This window comes from Rhincodon typus, chromosome 10 (genome assembly GCF_021869965.1).
Source record: "Rhincodon typus isolate 14 chromosome 10, sRhiTyp1.1, whole genome shotgun sequence".
Classification (NCBI taxonomy): domain Eukaryota; kingdom Metazoa; phylum Chordata; class Chondrichthyes; order Orectolobiformes; family Rhincodontidae; genus Rhincodon; species Rhincodon typus.
This window is the reverse complement of record NC_063341.1, coordinates 60,548,276-60,565,662: the sequence shown is the minus strand read 5'-3', so window position 1 is coordinate 60,565,662 and position 17,387 is coordinate 60,548,276. Positions and strand designations below refer to the sequence as shown.

The 17,387-nt window shown below is 40.7% G+C and overlaps 1 protein-coding gene across 1 annotated transcript in view; it reads left to right on the top strand.

Moving 5' to 3' along the window:
• The first annotated feature begins 418 nt into the window (after positions 1-418).
• The window catches only part of LOC109928070 (paralemmin-2), a 102,275-nt gene continuing 85,306 nt past the window's right edge, over positions 419-17,387 (top strand). Inside the window, exon 1 of the mRNA XM_048602177.1 lies at positions 419-482. The gene's annotated coding sequence lies outside the window, so the exon portion shown is untranslated. The remainder of the gene's footprint in view (positions 483-17,387) is intronic.

The following is a 17,387-nucleotide window of genomic DNA, read 5'->3' as shown; positions in this document are numbered from 1 at the left end:
ACATCTTTAGTGTCAGAATCCAGGCCAATGGACTTCATAATGCTACTTATAACAATGAATGCTATTTAGAAATAGCATACACTTGTTTACAGATACGTGGTGATATGCTTCTGTTCAGATTTGACCAATCTTGTATCGAAGAGTGCCAGTGGTACAATAGAAAGCTGATAAAATAATTTGGAACTCCCAGAATAAGCTCCACTGCACCTGTCCCTTACATGGACTATTTTGCAGAGCAGGAAAATTTTATTTGATTTGTATTGATAGCTGCCAAAATGTCAAATAATTGTGTGGTTTTGAACTGTAGCTTTCATTGTTCTGTTAAATGGTTTCCTGTGCCAGGCTATGACCTGAGGAATCTATGATATGACGATGTAGTAAGAAGATTTACCAGCTGTGATAGTCCAAATCTGAGGAACTCCCAGACTGAGCACTTCACTGAAAAACAGGTGGGAAAGCTGCATTTCTGTACTGCCTTTGAGGTAAGATCAATTCTGAGTTTCTTTTTATAGAATGAAAAGTCAGTCTAACATTTAAATTCTGCTGTTCTTTTGTATTGTTTTTTGAACTTGTCAAACCTTCATGCTTTTTGTAGAATAAACCAACCTCATTTCAGTAATGTTTCTTCAAATTAATCTGCATAAATATTGTTTTATTAAGACAATATTTATAAAAGCTTTGTTTAAATGTAGGTTATAATCATGACTGACAGATTATACACTATTAATATATTTAATCAGTTCATGTTAAAAAAATTCTGCATTGATTTTTTGAGACCACCGATAGAGCAGGCACTCATATCTCTTTACAGCACTACTCATGAAGATAAATAAGCCTTTAATGTTACATTTAACTGCTTGAATCTTTCCACAATATTGCCCTGACCTCCAATTTGTGTTGATCCTGAATACCTTGCAATGAGTTCTCATGTGTGCAGTATCTTGATCTTAGTACAAATATTTCTGCTCAGAAAATTTAAGTGAGTTTTTTTAGTTCCAAATGTTGCACATTGCTTCTTCATGGCAGATTTGTTATTTTACACAGCTAAAAATCTTCAAAAGATTTGAAATTAGCAAAGTTATTATTTTCCCACGGAACTAAAAAGATTTCTGCACTATAAAAAAAATTCCAATGCAGATTTTTCGATTTTCAATATTGGGGCCAAAGTTTTTCAGAAAGTTCATTCCTGCAAGTGTTGTTGTGACCCGAAGGAGATCTATTGAATTCCTTAGATTCCTGTCCATATTCAAATGGTAGTCTTTGATAAAAATAAAAATGGAAACTATTGGAAATACAAGTTAGGTCTGTGAACATTAATAAACAAGAAAAGGAAAATTAATTTTCAGGTGCTGAACCTTTGTAGTGTGTGATACTGGTAGTAATGCTGAGATTGTGTTTATCAGTTTCATCTAGCACTGGTTTCACTGCAATTGGTAAGGTCTGTAGGACAGAGTTTTGTATCATTTTAGGTAAGCAGGAACCCGTATCGTTGCTGTCAGCTACCTACCCTGCAGCCAGAAAATCTGTCACCTACTTTATAGTTCACATCCTCAGCCCTCTGGGCAAGAGAACTAATCTCTTTTTGTTGTTTTTAAAAATGCAACCTCCCAGTTCCGGGGATTGTAGTCTCCTTCCCTGATCTGGAACTTCTATTCTACCTTACGAGTGGGGCACACTTGTATGAACTGGAGAATAGTATATCTTAACCATCTAAATATATCAACCTTCAATAATACACCAGGTTCAGACAGAAACTACGAAACATTAATCATAGAGGCAGAGAGTCTCTGCTTCTAACTAGCCACAGAGCCAACCTCTGATGTCATTGCCCTTTTAAGAGGCAAGAAAAGATTTTGTCACTTACCAGACTGTTTGTAAATTTACAGCTCTGAGAGAGGTGGAACAACTGTCAAAATTATAGCAAATACGTGGCAGAAAACCTGTGAAAAGATGAGGCCTCCAATTAAGCAATTTAACCCTCTGTGGTCTACCTATTTCAACCAGCTATCACCACACTTTTCAGGCATGGTTATTGAGACATTGAATTTCAAAATTGTTTGTTGTTTCACTCATTGGCTTTATTGCTGTTTATGCTTTATCATTTTCATCTATAACACTTCTGCGAAAGGTCTTGGGACATTTTGTTGCATTGATGGTCTTATATAAAAATAAGATGGTATTATTAAACTGGTTACTGACATGCCTTAATAAGTAGCCAAACTGTGCTTTTGGCTATATCACTGTAACAGAACTTTGCACTTACGTAATAAAGTTTGGTATTGGAGGGGTTAATGCATGGAATAATCTTCACAAAGAGTCTTTTATACGTTATTTCTGATGACATGGGTGTATACGTCCGGGCATTTCCTTTTGGAAACTGAATAGAAGTCAGCTCCTACAAAGGAGAACCATTTTGTTTTAAAAGTTAGAAGAATTTGGAAAGAATTACACCCATCCGTAAGCAGAGGAAACCATGAGTCAGAAGGTGGCAGCGATCATGAATCTAAACTGAAACAGAAATAAAAGAAGGGGTTGATGATTTCACAGATCCAGAGATCAATTCAAGTAACTAGATCAGAGGTGCGAATATTACACTCCAGTGAAATGCACTGGGTGCTGTGACAAAAATGACTGCACTGACAGAATTATGTGGCATGTCAAACATTTGACTCAAAGCTGCAACCTTTGAACAGTGAAAGAGTATCAGGTCTAACCATTCAATTATACATTCTGAACCACTGAAGTCATTGCTGCTAATTTAAAGGAAGATTGTGCTTAAACTAAAGTCTATCCATGGCAAGTTATTTTTAAACAAAAGTAGTATTTGAAACAAACCAAGAAGAACTCAGTTCAAAAAACTGCGCAGGTCTCCCTGTGTCATTTTGATTGTGTGAAGGCCGAAGAAGGTTTACTAGACTAATAGCTGGAATAGGCAGTTGGACTTGTAAGGACAGTTTGGACTTGTGTCTGCTGGAGATGCGACTTAATAGGAAAATGTAAGATCCCGAAATGTCTTGACCGGGTGGATGTGGAAAGGATGTTTCCTTTTATGAGACAATCTTGAATTAGGGGTCTTTAAATAAGGGGTAATTTCATTTAAGACAGAGATGATGAGAACTTTCTTTTCTTTGGAACTACCTTCCTCAGAAGCTGGGAGAAGCAGACTCTGAATATTTTTAATGCAGAAGTTGTTAGATTCTTGGTAAGCAAGTGGGTGAAAGATTTTGGGGGAGTTGGTAGGAATATAAATTTGAGGTTACAAGCAAACTAGCCACAATTTTATTGAATGGAGGAGTGGCCTACTCCTGCTCCTAATCTATATGTTCTTATGAATCAGTACAAACACAAAAGTACTCTGCTCCTATGATGCTGCTTGGCCTGCTGTGTTCATCCAGCCCTGCACCTTGTTGTCTCGGATTCTCCAGCATCTGCAGTTCCACTATCTCAGTACAATTTTTCTCTTTATTTAGGGTGTGTTCTACCTATATAAACTGTATGTGGCTGTATAAAATTCATTCTTTGTTATAACATCCCTCATAAGAATTTTTAAGATGATTGCAATTGTGAATGAAATCAGCATTCAAAGGGTTTAAGATATCATTCCGTGATAGAATAGGCAACACACATATTATACACTTGCGACTATTTTGAACCAAGAGTTCTGTCTTCTTTGCCAAGGTTAAATTTTGTGCTTTGTGTGACATTTTTGGATTATTCCTTAGGACACAGAGACTACAACACCACATATTGCAGAAGATCAACAAAATAAATTTGGCATAACAGTCTTTAATTATCTATTTATAGAAATATGTCATAGCCAAATGACACCAGAAGAGAAGAGACCTGTTTCTATTAATATTCACTGCTACAATAGTAGCCCATAAACACCCAGGTAAACACCAACTATCAAAATTTACACTGAATTCAGTTAAAATTAAAGATTTCACTCTGGCTTAATATTTACTATTATTTTTAAGTGCAATAAAATGTATCCACTAACTCGTGTTCCCTGCTTGTTATCCAGACCTACTGCAAATGGCAGAGAGCAGAAAGTCTTAATTCTGGTTTAGCACTATCAAAAATATTGATTCTAGATCATCAGAGATGGAACAACAGATCGTTGTAAATTTAAATCTTCACAAGATGTACTGGTCTGCCCACAGAAAGCATTTTGTTCCCTTCCAGTATCCATACCGACATGCAGACATTGGTAAAGGTACAGAAAAAAGCACACAACAATCCTTGTGTTTTACGAACCAGGAAAAATTGCCTGGGAGCATAGGAATGTACTGGACTGGAAAAACTCAGCACATTCTATCTGGTCTCAGAAAAAAAAACACATTGTAATCTCTCTCCTATCCTCTAAATCTCTTGTCAGAAAATCTATTAGCATGCCTTGTGAATTTTTCCAACCTCATTTTTTTTCCAGGTGTCCTTTCCATATATTCAGCTCTCTCCATGTGCAATAGTTTAATCTAAACCATCTTTCTACCTGTTTTATTCTGGACTTGATTGTGATCAGACAAAATTTAGCCAAAAAGAACATAACTGAAGAGACAGCTATATTTCAGTCTATCAAATTCGTACTTCAAGTATACATGATACTGGTTAAAATCAGAAAACAACATATTGAAAAGGAAGTTTGAAATTGATATGATAATGAATCTATGTATTGAAAAGAGAAATATATTTGGAATATGCTGCCAACTATTAGGCCCGGTAATGTTATTGGCCTAATAATCCAGAGTCTCAAGCTAATGTTCTTGGTGCATGGGTTCAAATCCTGCCATGGCAGATGGTGAAATTTTAAATCAATAAAACACAGCCTGGAATTAAAAAGTTGGTCTAATAGCAACTTTGTAACCACAATCAATTGTCACAAAGAACCCATCTTAGTTCACTAATGTCCTTTAGGGAAGGAAATCTGCCATCCCTACCTGGTCTGGCCTACATGTGACTCCCGACCCACAGGAATGTGCTTAAAGTTGAGCAATTAGATATAAGCATTAATGTGGGCATAGCCAATGATGCCCCACAACTTAATTGATGTTTTTCAAAGAAAAAGATGAAAAATGTCATCTGGCATGTTTAAACATAGTCAAATGCATGGCTGAGAGGGTTCAAGTGATGAGGTTAGATAGGCCAAGATTGAAAATGCTTAAATAAAAGGATTTTCATGGGCAAGTTTTGGGGGCGGGGCATGTGTAGCAGAAGCAGACATGGGCGGGCACAGAACTTTGTGCCACTAGCTGGCTGTTGCCAGTTGGCTGTCATCAACCTCCACTGCCACCCCAGACCATTTGTGAGGAGTCCAGGTCACGAATGGAAAAGGTTTGCACCCACAAATTGGCAATTAGCTAGTTAAATTCATTGGATTTGGAGTTGGGGACTAAGTGTGGTGTGTCAAAATTTGCAGATGACACTAAGATGAATGGTAGAGCAAAGTGTGCAGAAGACACTGAAAGTCTGCAGAGGGATATAGATAGTCTAAATGAGTGGGCAAAGGTCTGGCAGATGGAGTACAATGTTGATAAGTGTGAGGTCATCCATTTTGGTAGGAATAACAGCAAAATGGACTATGTTTTAAATGGTGAAAAATTGCAGCATGCTGCTGTGCAGAGAGACTTGGGTGTCCTAAAAGTAGGATTGCAGGTGCAGCAGGTAATTAAAAAGGCAAATGGAATTTTGTCTGCCATTGCTAGAGGGATGGAGTTTAAAAATAGGGAGGCTATGCTGCAGCTGTATAGGGTCCTGGTGAGGCCACACCTGGAGTACTATGTGCAGTATTGGTCTCCTTACTTGAGAAGAGATATACTAGCACTGGAGGGGGCGCAAAGGAGATTCACTCGGTTGATTCCAGAGTTGAGAGGGTTGGATTATGACGAGAGACTGAGTAGACTGGGATTATACTCACTGGAATTCAGAAGAATGAGGGGAGATCTTATAGAAACATATAAGATTATGAAGGGAATAGATAAGGTGGAGGCAAGGAGGTTGTTTCCGCTAGCAGGTGAAACTAGGACTAGAGGGATTGCCTCAAAATAAAGGGAAGCAGATGTAAGACAGAGGTCAGGAGGAACTTCTTCACCCAAAGGGTTGTGAATCTGTGGAACTCCCTGCCCAGTGAAGCGGTTGAAGCTACCTCGCTGAATGTTTTTAAGGCAAGGCTAGATAAATTTTTGAACAGTAAAGGAATTAAGCGTTATGGTGAGTGGAGCTGAGTCTCAAAAAGATCAGCCATGATCTTACTAAATGGCGGGGCAGGCTCGAGGGGCCAGATGGCCTACTCCTACTCCTAGTTCTTATGTTCTTATGAAATCCAACTGACATCAGAACCTGAAAGGAATTTTCCAGTTGGTAGACCAGGGAGCTGGCATCCTGCAAGACTCTATCAACTCCCCATTGTCATGATGGAGGTCAGCTGACAGCTCTCCACATAGTACAGGGTGAGGACCCCCAGATGAAGGGCCCAATCCAGAACACAAAATTCTACCAATCAGTATTGACAGTGAGGAAAAGAGTGCTGATATTTTTGGCTGTTTCTTTTGAAAATTAAATTCAGAAAGATGTGTGTTTTAATAAAGGGGAATTTGTCTTCATTGTGCTCTTCTTTGGGCAACAGACTGGGGACCAACTTCATGCTATAGTTTCCCATGCCTAATATTCTCCAGAAATTCTTCCAGAAATTCCAGGTAGCCAACTTAGAAAGTGATGCATTTCAATCATTCTGGGAGACAGAAACCTGATGTTCAAATTTAAGCAAAAAACAACGCAGGACCTATATGTCTTCAGGACCTATTCCAAACCTGTCATTGACTGAGAAAATGTGTCAAGTTGCACTTACCATGATCCACAATTAGTGAGTGAGGCTAGGACCTGATGGTAGCATGATGGATAGACACCACAGTTTCATTGGAAACTGCGACTACAGGAAGAATAGACCAATCAGCCCTTTGAATTTGTTTTGCCATTGTATTAGATTACAGAAAACTATACCCAACCTTTATTTTATTACCTTCACCCCACATCACACAGCACCCAAAAGCACTCCAGAAAGGACATCCAAGTATAATATTGGCTTGGGGCAGATAACAAGTTATTTCCATCTATTTATTTCTGGTTGTAATCTTGGTTGTGCTAACCTACTGCAACTGTTTTCTTTAGTCAAAGTGGGTCAGCAGTGACACAGTAAACAGTCCTTGTGTTCTTATTTAAGCAGAAATTACTAACGGTATGACTGAGGAAAGTGATTGGGAGCGAACTGGAGGATACGATGTAACAGAATTCCAGGCACACTAGGAATCCCTGCTGAATCAGTCTGACAAATTCAGCTCCCACATAATGCTTTCTCCTAAGCCTTTTCAACATAGCTAACAAAAAAAAATCAAAATAGGGAAACCGTGAGTGATTCATAGAATTCATAGAAGATAGGTGCAAGAGTAAACCTTTCAAGCCTTTCAAGCCTGCACTACCATTCAATATGCAATTTCAGTATCCCACTCCTTCGTTCTCTCTATCCCCTGGATTCCTTTATCCACAAGAGTCATGTCCAGCTCCTTCTTGAATATATTTAACGAACTAGCCCCAACAGGTTTCTGTGGTAGATAATTCCACAGATTGTTTTATAACTGTATGATTGGTCACCAGTAACTTCACCAATGACAGCTATGATGAGCTCCATTCTGGAGTACAGTCTTGGTGTTGGAAGGAGAAGTGTGTGTCTCTGCCGCTCGATGGCAGATGAAGTTTCCTTGTGTAATTCTGTGGTTCTCAGATCATCATATTCACATGTAGAGGAGCCTGGTGAACCTTGTAGCAGGGGTTGGAAGAAAATCAATGCCACCACCATTATCTTTTAGGTTTGGAGGTCCTGGTACCAAATTTAAATCACACCTAGACATGCCCAGTATGCATCACTTGGATTCTTGCCATGCACGATTGCAATTAAACAATTTGACCTTCCACATCTCTCTGGTCAGCGTGCCACCATTCTTGGGTCAGGCTGCCTCCCTTCCAGACAGACATCTACTCTTAGTTAACCTTCTTGATTCTCATGCAATATACTCCTGCCTTCCTTGTCAGTCATTCTCCATATCACAATATTAACGCAACTTAGAATACTGCCATACAGTCACAACCATTGCATGGCATAGATGAAAGCTCCCTAAGAGGTCAAAGTAGCATTTGCTGCAAGTATAGCACCTCGCCTACTGCTCACCTCTTAAATGCAGTCCAAAATCAAAAGATACATATTGCTTATTCTGAGTATCTTAATTGAGAAGTGGAACTTAATGCTAGTGAGCAGGCCTTTTACTGAGTCTATGGATGCAGGAGGTGTCAATATTTGCCACGAAGAAGTTCAGCACACCTTTAAAATTCTAAGAAGCAAACACCTGCCATGAAACCTGATTTCTGGCCTCTCTTGCAATTAAATTCATCTGGCCCCTTCCCCTGCCATACTCCCTGCCTCCCAACCTGCTTCCTATTCCCTGAAGCAGCGCAAAATTCCATCCAACTGAGCCAAATTCAAGGGAAGGGTCTGATGAAGGGTCTAGGCCCGAAACGTCAGCCTTTCTGCTCCTATGATGCTGCTTGGCCTGCTGTGCTCATCCAGCTCTGCACCTTGTTGACTCAAATTCAAGGGAAGTTGCTATTCCCTCGTAGCTCGATTGCCAATCACGTGCCAAACAGTGAACACAGGTTGCATGATCCACATGGTTTGCTTGCAGCTTGTTACAAAGTCAGAGTGTGTCATGTGACAAATAGGACACTTAATTAACACCAGCAATTTACAGCTTGGTATACATCATTAAGCATCCTGTAAACACGGCACTGACAAACCCATGCAGTCTTGCAAAGAAGGATTCCAGATCACATTTGACTTTTTTAAAGGGGTACCAGATATTAAGACCACAAGACCATAAGACATAGGAGGAGAAATTAGGCCATTCGGCCCATCGAGTCTGCTCCGCCATTCAATCATGGCGGATAAGTTCCTCAACCCCATTCTCCTACTTTCTCCCTGTAACCCTTGATCCCCTAGATAATCATAAACCTATCTGTCTCATTCTTAAATGTGCTCAATGACCTGGCCTCCACAGCCTTCTATGGCAGTGAATTCCATAGATTCACCACTCTCTAGCTGAAGAAGTTTCTCCTTATCTCCTTTCTAAAAGGTCTTCCTTTTATTCTAAGGCTGTGCCCTCGGGTCCTAGACTCTCCTACCAATGGAAGCATCTTCCCAACATCCACTTTGTCCAGGCCATTCAGTATTCTGAAAGTTTCAATTCGATCCCAATATTAAGTTCAAGGATATTTCTTAAGGATGTGTTCCAAGAGGAGAAGAATGAACAAAATAACAAATAATACACTCATGCTTAAAGATTTTGTTATTTTAGAAGAATAGAAAAATAACATCCATTTGCACATTGTAATTAATATCAGAAATTGTTTCAAATCCTTCTTCTCACGTAAGCATTGAGGTGTACAGTGTTAGCCAATGGTTTACAATCTACTGACATCTGTGCACTTAGCCTGTACTATTCAGTGGGCCACAGCTATAAGCAGATTATCTTAAAAAAAATAAATAAGATTATTACCAAGGGAAGTGTTTCATTTGTTGTTTGGAAGGTATTAATGGAGATATGGTGCCTTGCAAACTGATCTTTCAAAATTGAAAATTCTGCCCACCATATGTGAGGCTTTATTGTGCGCAGGTCTGAGTATACTTGCAATTTTAAAAGAGAGATTTTGAGAATCTCAGAAATCTACTTCAAAATAATTCTGCACAAAAGGATTTTAAATTTCAGCTTAAGCAGATTTTGAAATGACCTTCTTTACCTAAATAGATGGAAATTGCATTTTGTAATGTACAAACAAATTAACTCTTCTCATAGGAATGTGCTAATACACTTGTTGGGTATATATATAAACATTTCACCAGCATTCCATTGCTCAGTGAGCGGAGCTCTGTGTGTGCATTACAGTATACACATGGAATGCTTCACCTTCCCCCAGTTTAGATGTGGTACAGCTGACATGTACAGTCCTAGTACAGCTGACATGATAGCACAGTGTTGCCAGTCTGCATATTCACACTGTAGGTTCAACGCATAAAGTCACATAGTTATAGAGTTATACAGCACAGAAACAGAGCCTTTGATCCAATTCATCCATGCTGACCAGATATTCTAAACTAATTTAGTTCCATTTGCCAGCATATGGCCCATATCCTTCTGAACCCTTCCTATTCATGAGTCCACTCAGATGCCTTTTAAATGTTTAATTGTAGCCGTCCCCACCATTTCTTTTGGCAACTCATTCAATACACCCACCATACTTTGAGAGAAAAACTTTTCCCTTAGGTCACCTATGCTGACTAGTTTTGGACTCCCCTGGGAAAAAGACTTTGACTTTTCACCCTATCCATGCCCCTCATGATTTTATAAACCAGTGTAAGATCACCCCTCAGTGTCCAATGCTCCAGGGTAAAAATCCCAAGACTATTCATCCTCTCCCTATAGTTCAAATCCTCCAGTCCAAGCAATATCCTTGTAAATCTTTTCTGAATCCTTTTGAATTTCACAACATCATTCCTATAGCAGGAAGAGCAGAAGTGAACGCAATATTCCAAAAGTGGCCTAACTAATGTCCTATACAGCTGGAACATGACATCCCAACTCCTATACTCAATGTACTGACCGGTGAAAGCAAGTGTTGTAACCCCCGCTTAAACAATGCAGTGTGGAGCTGGAGGAGCGCAGCAGGCCAGGCCGCATCAGAGGAACAGGAAAGTTGTCGTTTCGGGTCGAGACCCTACTCCAGAAACGGTGCGGGGGGTGGAAGGGAGCTCAGAAATAAATAGAGAGAGGAGGGGTGGAGCTGGGGAAGGTAGATGAGATTGAAAATGCCCTCAACTACATCTCTTGTATTTCCTGCACCTCTGTCCTCACATCTCCTAGCCACAACAAAAATAAAGACAGAATCCCCCTCGTCCTTACATATCACCCCATCCAACGTATCATTCTCCGCCACTTCCGCCACCTACAATCTGACCCCACTACCAAAGAGGTATTTCTTCCCCACCCCTATCTGCCTTTCATGGGGACCGCTCTCTCCACGACTCCCTCGTCGGCTCCACACTCCCCACTAACCCCACCACATGCGGCACCTTTCCCTACAACTGTAGGAAGTGCTACACCTGCCCCTACACCTCCCCCCTCACCTCCATTCAAGGCCCAAAACAAACTTTCCACAATGAACAGGGGTTCACCTGCACATCTGTTAATGTGGTCTATTGCATCTGTTTCTCCTGATGCGGCCTCCTCTACATCGGTGAGACCAAGCGGAGGCTCGGAGACCACTTTGTAGAGCACCTGTGCTCTGTTCACAACAAATTACAACACCTTCCAGTCGCCACCATTTCAACTCCCCCTCCCACTCTCACTCCCTGGGCGACATGTCTATCCTGGGCCTCCTCTATTGTCACAATCACACCACCCGCAAACTGGAGGAGCAGTACCTCATATTTCGCCTCAGGAGCCTACAGCTCAATGGCCTAAACATGAATTTTACCAGTTTCAAAATCTCCCCAACTCCGACCTCATCCTATGTCCAACCCTCCCTCTCATCCCTGCCTCCTTAACCTGACACAACCTGTCCATCTTCTCTCCCACCTATCTGCCCCTTCCATCCCACTGACCAATCCCCACCACTCCCTACCTGCACTCACCTATCACCATCCCACCTACATTCCCTAGCCCCACCCCTCCTCTCTATTTATTTCTGAGCTCCCTTCCCCCTCCCCATTTCCGAAGAAGGGTCCTGACCTGAAACGTCAACTTTCCTGCTCCTCTGATGCTGCCTGGCCTGCTGTGTTCCTCCAGCTCCACACTGTGTTATCTCTGACTCCAGCATCTGCAATTCTTACTACCTCTTAAATAATTCCTGCGATATAATATAGTATAAGGTTTTCCCATTATTTTGACTTTTGAAAACGTGAAATACAATTAGTGCAGTAAATTGGTCTGTCAGCATTATGCAGCATAAGCCAGTTAACAGAGCCATGAATGTAAGACATTATTAGAAACCAAAGGAAAAAGCTTCCAAGACTGTTGTCACTCACATTACAGTGTTTGAATACAAATCCTGATTTGAGTACATCAGATTTTAGCAGATTTTGTTTCAGCAAGGGGCTCCTGGTTTGAAACATCTCAATGCAAATGTTCTTGCAAGAGCAGTCTGCTTGAAGTGACAGTTCACAAGAACATTCAGGTCGACTCAGCTGTTAGTACTGTTAATTGAACTGGATCTCTCTCTGAAGAACTGACCCTATCCATACAGGAACACCTGGTACCTTCCTACAGATCCATGGTAACGATGGGTAGCCTTCCCATTTCTTTCTTTTGATTAAGGCTGACAAGGGGGTAGGTTGATTGATGATCCTGAGAATGATCTTCCTTCCTGCCACACGAATGCTATGTCGTGCAGTGAAGAGATAAGACAAATTAGGAAGAATCCATGTTTGATCCCACCTGCTTCGCTGGTATGTCTTAAAATGTCAAAAAAGGCTGTTTAAATTGAAAAAGGGAAAGTGGGGGGTTGAAAGCAATGTGACAGTAATCTCAGATGTGCAAGACATTTGGTGGGCACAACTGAATAGTGGAGTACCACATCTATAGTCTTTAAAAAAGGCCCAGCACATGTTCCCCTATGTGTGACCATTAAGGTGTGCTGTAGTAAAAGCTAAAGCAGCAGTTGTAAGTGCACTTTCATGTGTCAATCTCACCATGCTGCTATGGCAATGCAGATATATTCAACTCATTTTGACCACCTGAATGACCCACTAAGCATTTCTCTGCCGTGTCTTTGGAGGCCACAATCTGGGCATTAATGACACATGCTACCTCTTGCTATTCCCTTCTGAGGGTATATCTCTAAGTCTTCTTAGCCCAGGCCTTTCTCCTTGCCTTCACTCGTGTCAACAGTGTGCCCAAGGCAGCTTCATTGAGGTCAGTGCCTTTTCTCGGTCATCCTGCCACAGTGGAACAGTGGCACTGCTGCCTCACAGCACCAGGGACCCGGGTTCAATTCCTGCCTTGGGTGGCTATCTGTATGGAATTTGTATGTTGTCCCCATGTCCTCATGGGTTTCTGTCAAGTGCTCAGGTTTCTCCCACAGTCAAAAGATGTGAAGGTTAGATGGAGTGGCCAGACTAAATAGTGTCCAGGAATATGCAGGCTAGGCGGATTAGCAATGGTAAATGCAGCATTAAAGTGATGGGGTGGATCTGGGGGGAAAACTGTTTAGAAGGTCAGTTTTAACTCAATGGGCCAAATGCCCTCTATCTGCACTCTAGGGATTCTAAGATTCTATAACCTCCTTTGACCTCCAGTGTACCCAAGTGATTATCCAGCATCCTGCATTCCATTGGTACAGCCCTGCTTTTGTAAAACAATGCCTTTAAAAAGCAAAGACTGCACAGATTATGTAGATTATTCACAATATTACCCAGGCAACTACGAGGCACTGAGTCTGCCAAAAGTTCTACAAAGAGAGGTGCAATACATTTTCTCAGGATCACGTTGCATTGACGAAAATGAGGCAGGTGCACCAGCTTTATATGTTGCCCACCCGTTACAGAAGGGGTGAAGTAGGGCATTCCCATGTCCAAAACTAGGACAGACCAAATTCTACACCCCGTGGATCATTCATAAAACATGACAAATCGTTGGAAACACTTAGTAGAGCTAGAGTAATAACATCACGCAAAGGACTGTGAAAAGATGCTGCGAGATTTTAGCAGTTTGTTTTAGATTTGCCAATCATGTCTTTAAATCTTTAGGGATGAAGAGAATTTAAGTGTAATTCACACCTCATAAATTAAAATTGAATAGCATTTTATTAAATTAATCAGGAAAGGGATTGAAAACCCTGACCTTCATTCCCATGCAATATTCAGATGGAAGTGCTAGTCTGCTGTTGTTAATGTTCAACTTAAACTGAGGCCCCCTCAGAGTACTGACCTTGATCTTGACATCTGATACATTTTAACGCAATCGTGTTCTCTACCAAAGTACAATTTGCTTCCATAGCAAATTGGATTCAGTTCAGATCTAACAGAGTTCTCTTATTCATTTATTACCTTATCCATTGCTTCTTTCCCAGGAGAAAGAAGTCACAGAAATAATTCCACCACTTACTATGCCACATGTAGTTCTCTAGTGCAATGGACCTCTTGTACGTTTCACTGGAAAGGGGCAAAGAATAATCCACTAAACAATAAGCTACAAATCTAACCCTATAATGCATGATCTTCTGACTTCATAGTCCAAGGGGAATTTGAGCCTATTTTAATGGACTGCTAAGGGCAACACTGAGTTGCCAAAGCAATCAAGTCATCAAGCAATAATCAGTATGACAATTACCTCTTTAAGGTCAACCGCTGGGCCAGAAGTCTGTGTTCATGTCCCATCTCCCCTGCAGGAGAGTCATAACGTATCTGAACAAATTAATTTGAAATAATAGATGAATATAAGGATGGACCTGATGGCTTCTATCATTCAAAATAAATGGCTGAGAGTTTGTAGATGCATTAGCTGTGATCTTCCAAAACTTCCTAGATCCAGAAAAGTCCCTGCGGTTTGGATAATCACCAATGTAACACTACCATTCGAGAAAGAAGGAGACAAAAAGCTAGGAAGTATATAGTTTTTTTAGTTAACGTCAGTCATCAGGAGAATGCTAGAATCCCTTACTGAGTTTTAAACATTTTAAAAAATCATAACATAATCAGGTAGAGTCAACATGGATTTATAAGACCAGTTCAAACTTTAATACTAAGGAGTATTCATCTTACCATAGAATGCAGCTACAAACTCGATTGAATAAAACAAACGTGTACATAGAAACTACTCCACCATTCAATAAGATCATGGTGGATCTGGACGTTAAATCCACATTCCTGCCTAGCCCTGATAATCTCTCACGGTCTTGCTTAACAAAAATCTATCCACATCTGCTTTAAAAATTTTAAAAGTCTCTGCCTTCACCACCAATCAAGGAAGAGAATTCCAAAGATTCACTTAATCACAGAATTGTTATTAAATTACTTTAGTCTTGAGAAAAATGTTTTAGCTGACTCTGAACGAAACTCGAGAAAATTTTTTTTTTTGCTTGGTCACTTTTTATAAATGAGTGACCCTGATCTTTAAACAGTCAGATACATTAGAGATATTTAAGAGACATTTAAGCGACTCTTGGATAGGCAGATGGATGATAGTATAATGTAGGATATGCAGAGTAGTTTGATCTTCGTAGGATAATAGGTCGGCACAACATCATGTGCCGAAGGGCTTGTGCTGTGCTGTACTGTTCTATGTTCTATGTGACTCCTGTTATTTCTCATGTATATACTTTTTGTATATGTATATGTGTATTCTTTTGGCAAAAATGCTATGATACACCCATCTCTCAGAAACTAAAATCTCATTTTAATTTCTTTCTCTACCTTAAAATTTTATGTAGTAGATTTTAATAAGTAATTGGTTCAAATCTCAGCACCCAACTAGTTTGGTTTTGACATGCTCCAATGAACCCTTTAGTGTGATCAATTCTGACAATCACCTCTCCTAGCAACAAAAAAAATGCTGCTGCTTCTGCTGACTTGCTGACAAGCTGGTACATGGGTCCAAATACTGACTATCAGCTGAACAGAATCTGACAGGTGGTCTGCATGGAATTAGTTCTAGCTATAAATATAAAGGCTTTCCAGAGTTGCGTATTCATGTCCCAAAATGCAATGATAGTCGATGTATTCTCATGGTTTGTCTCTCAGAATGTTGGAGCCACCTCAAACAATTAGCTTTTTCTTTTCATTAATCAGCTCTGCTGGCCTTAGTAAAATCTGAATAAATCTAATCTATAAATTACAAATCTATGATGGAAGAGCAAGGGAGATGGTGTAGCGGTAATATCACTGGACCAGAGATCCCGACTAATGGCCTGGGGATGTAGTTTTGAACCCCACCAGGGCAGAGGTTGAAATTTGAATCTTATTTTTAAAAATCTGTAATTTTAAAAATGAATAGCTAGCTATTGACACTATGTTCATTGTCCTAAATACCTACCTTGTTCGCTAACGCCCTTTTCAGAAGGAAACATGCTGTCTGGCCTACATGTGACTCCAGACCCATAGTAATATGGTTGACTCTGAGTTGTGCTCTGTGATGCCAGGACAGCCAATCAATTCAAGGTGACTAAGGACGTGCCACAAGTGTTGGCTTTGAGAGTGACACCCATATCCCATAGTTGACAAACAAAACAGAAAGTAGAACATACAGGTGACATGAATAAACTTGTGAGTTGACCTTGGGGTGTGGGGTGCCTCTTGAACGCCTCTGTAAGTCAGAGTGCTGGGCTGTATGGAATCGATAGGGTCTGGTTGCAGGCTGTTTGACCTCCCCTCCTCCACAGAAGGAAAGTCAGCCCTGAATTTTAAAAAGTCTGTTCCCAGCAATAAAACACTGACGTCGGGTGTAAGGTGAGGGTGGATGTTTAGGCTAAACAGGCTGAGAGTTAGACCTTTATCCTGCAGCGAGAACAGGTAAGGCCCAGGCTTTTAAGTCGAGCAGTAATTCGGGAGCTCATAAAATGTGGAGGTGGGGGAGAAAATGAAGATTGGGAACCTTTATTGCAGGTGAGAGGGAACAAAATGGTGTTTTTAGTCTTCAGGGAGTTGGTCTCCCCAAACAATGTGCCTTCCTTCCTTTTCAAAGATTCCCTTCAAAAACAACCTTCATACTCTGTGCTGCCTGCCACTGCCCAGCAAGGTAGATATTTGCTAAATCCATCTGTTCAGAGATGTGAAGGGAAAAAACAGAGTTAACGTTTCTGGCCCGGTGACCCTTCCTCAGAACTTGGGTCACCGGACCCAAAACGTTAACTCTGTTTTTTCCTTCACAGATGCTGCCAGACCTGCTGAGCTTTTCCAGCAACTTTGTTTCTGTTCCTGGTTTATAGCATCCTCAGTTCCTTCGGTGTTTTTTTTCTGTTCAGAGATGTTATTATACACTCTGGAATGAGAGGCACTTGAATGTACACCTCCTGGTACAGAGGTAGGGACACTACCACTGCACAACAAGACCTCTTGCACAGCATTATATGACAGTAGAGGTGGATCGAGGCTCCTAATTGCGAAACAATTGAGCAGGTATGGAGGCTGATAGTTCTAACAGCAGGTAGTCCTAGTTGGCAACCATTCCTATTCAATCCCCCCTGGGTTCTGGGAAAAGGGTCAGGATAAATGGGAAGGAGGAAGGCTGGCCAAATGACCTCTTTTAGTGAGATAACAAGGTGTAGAGCTGGATGAACACAGCAGGCCAAGCAGC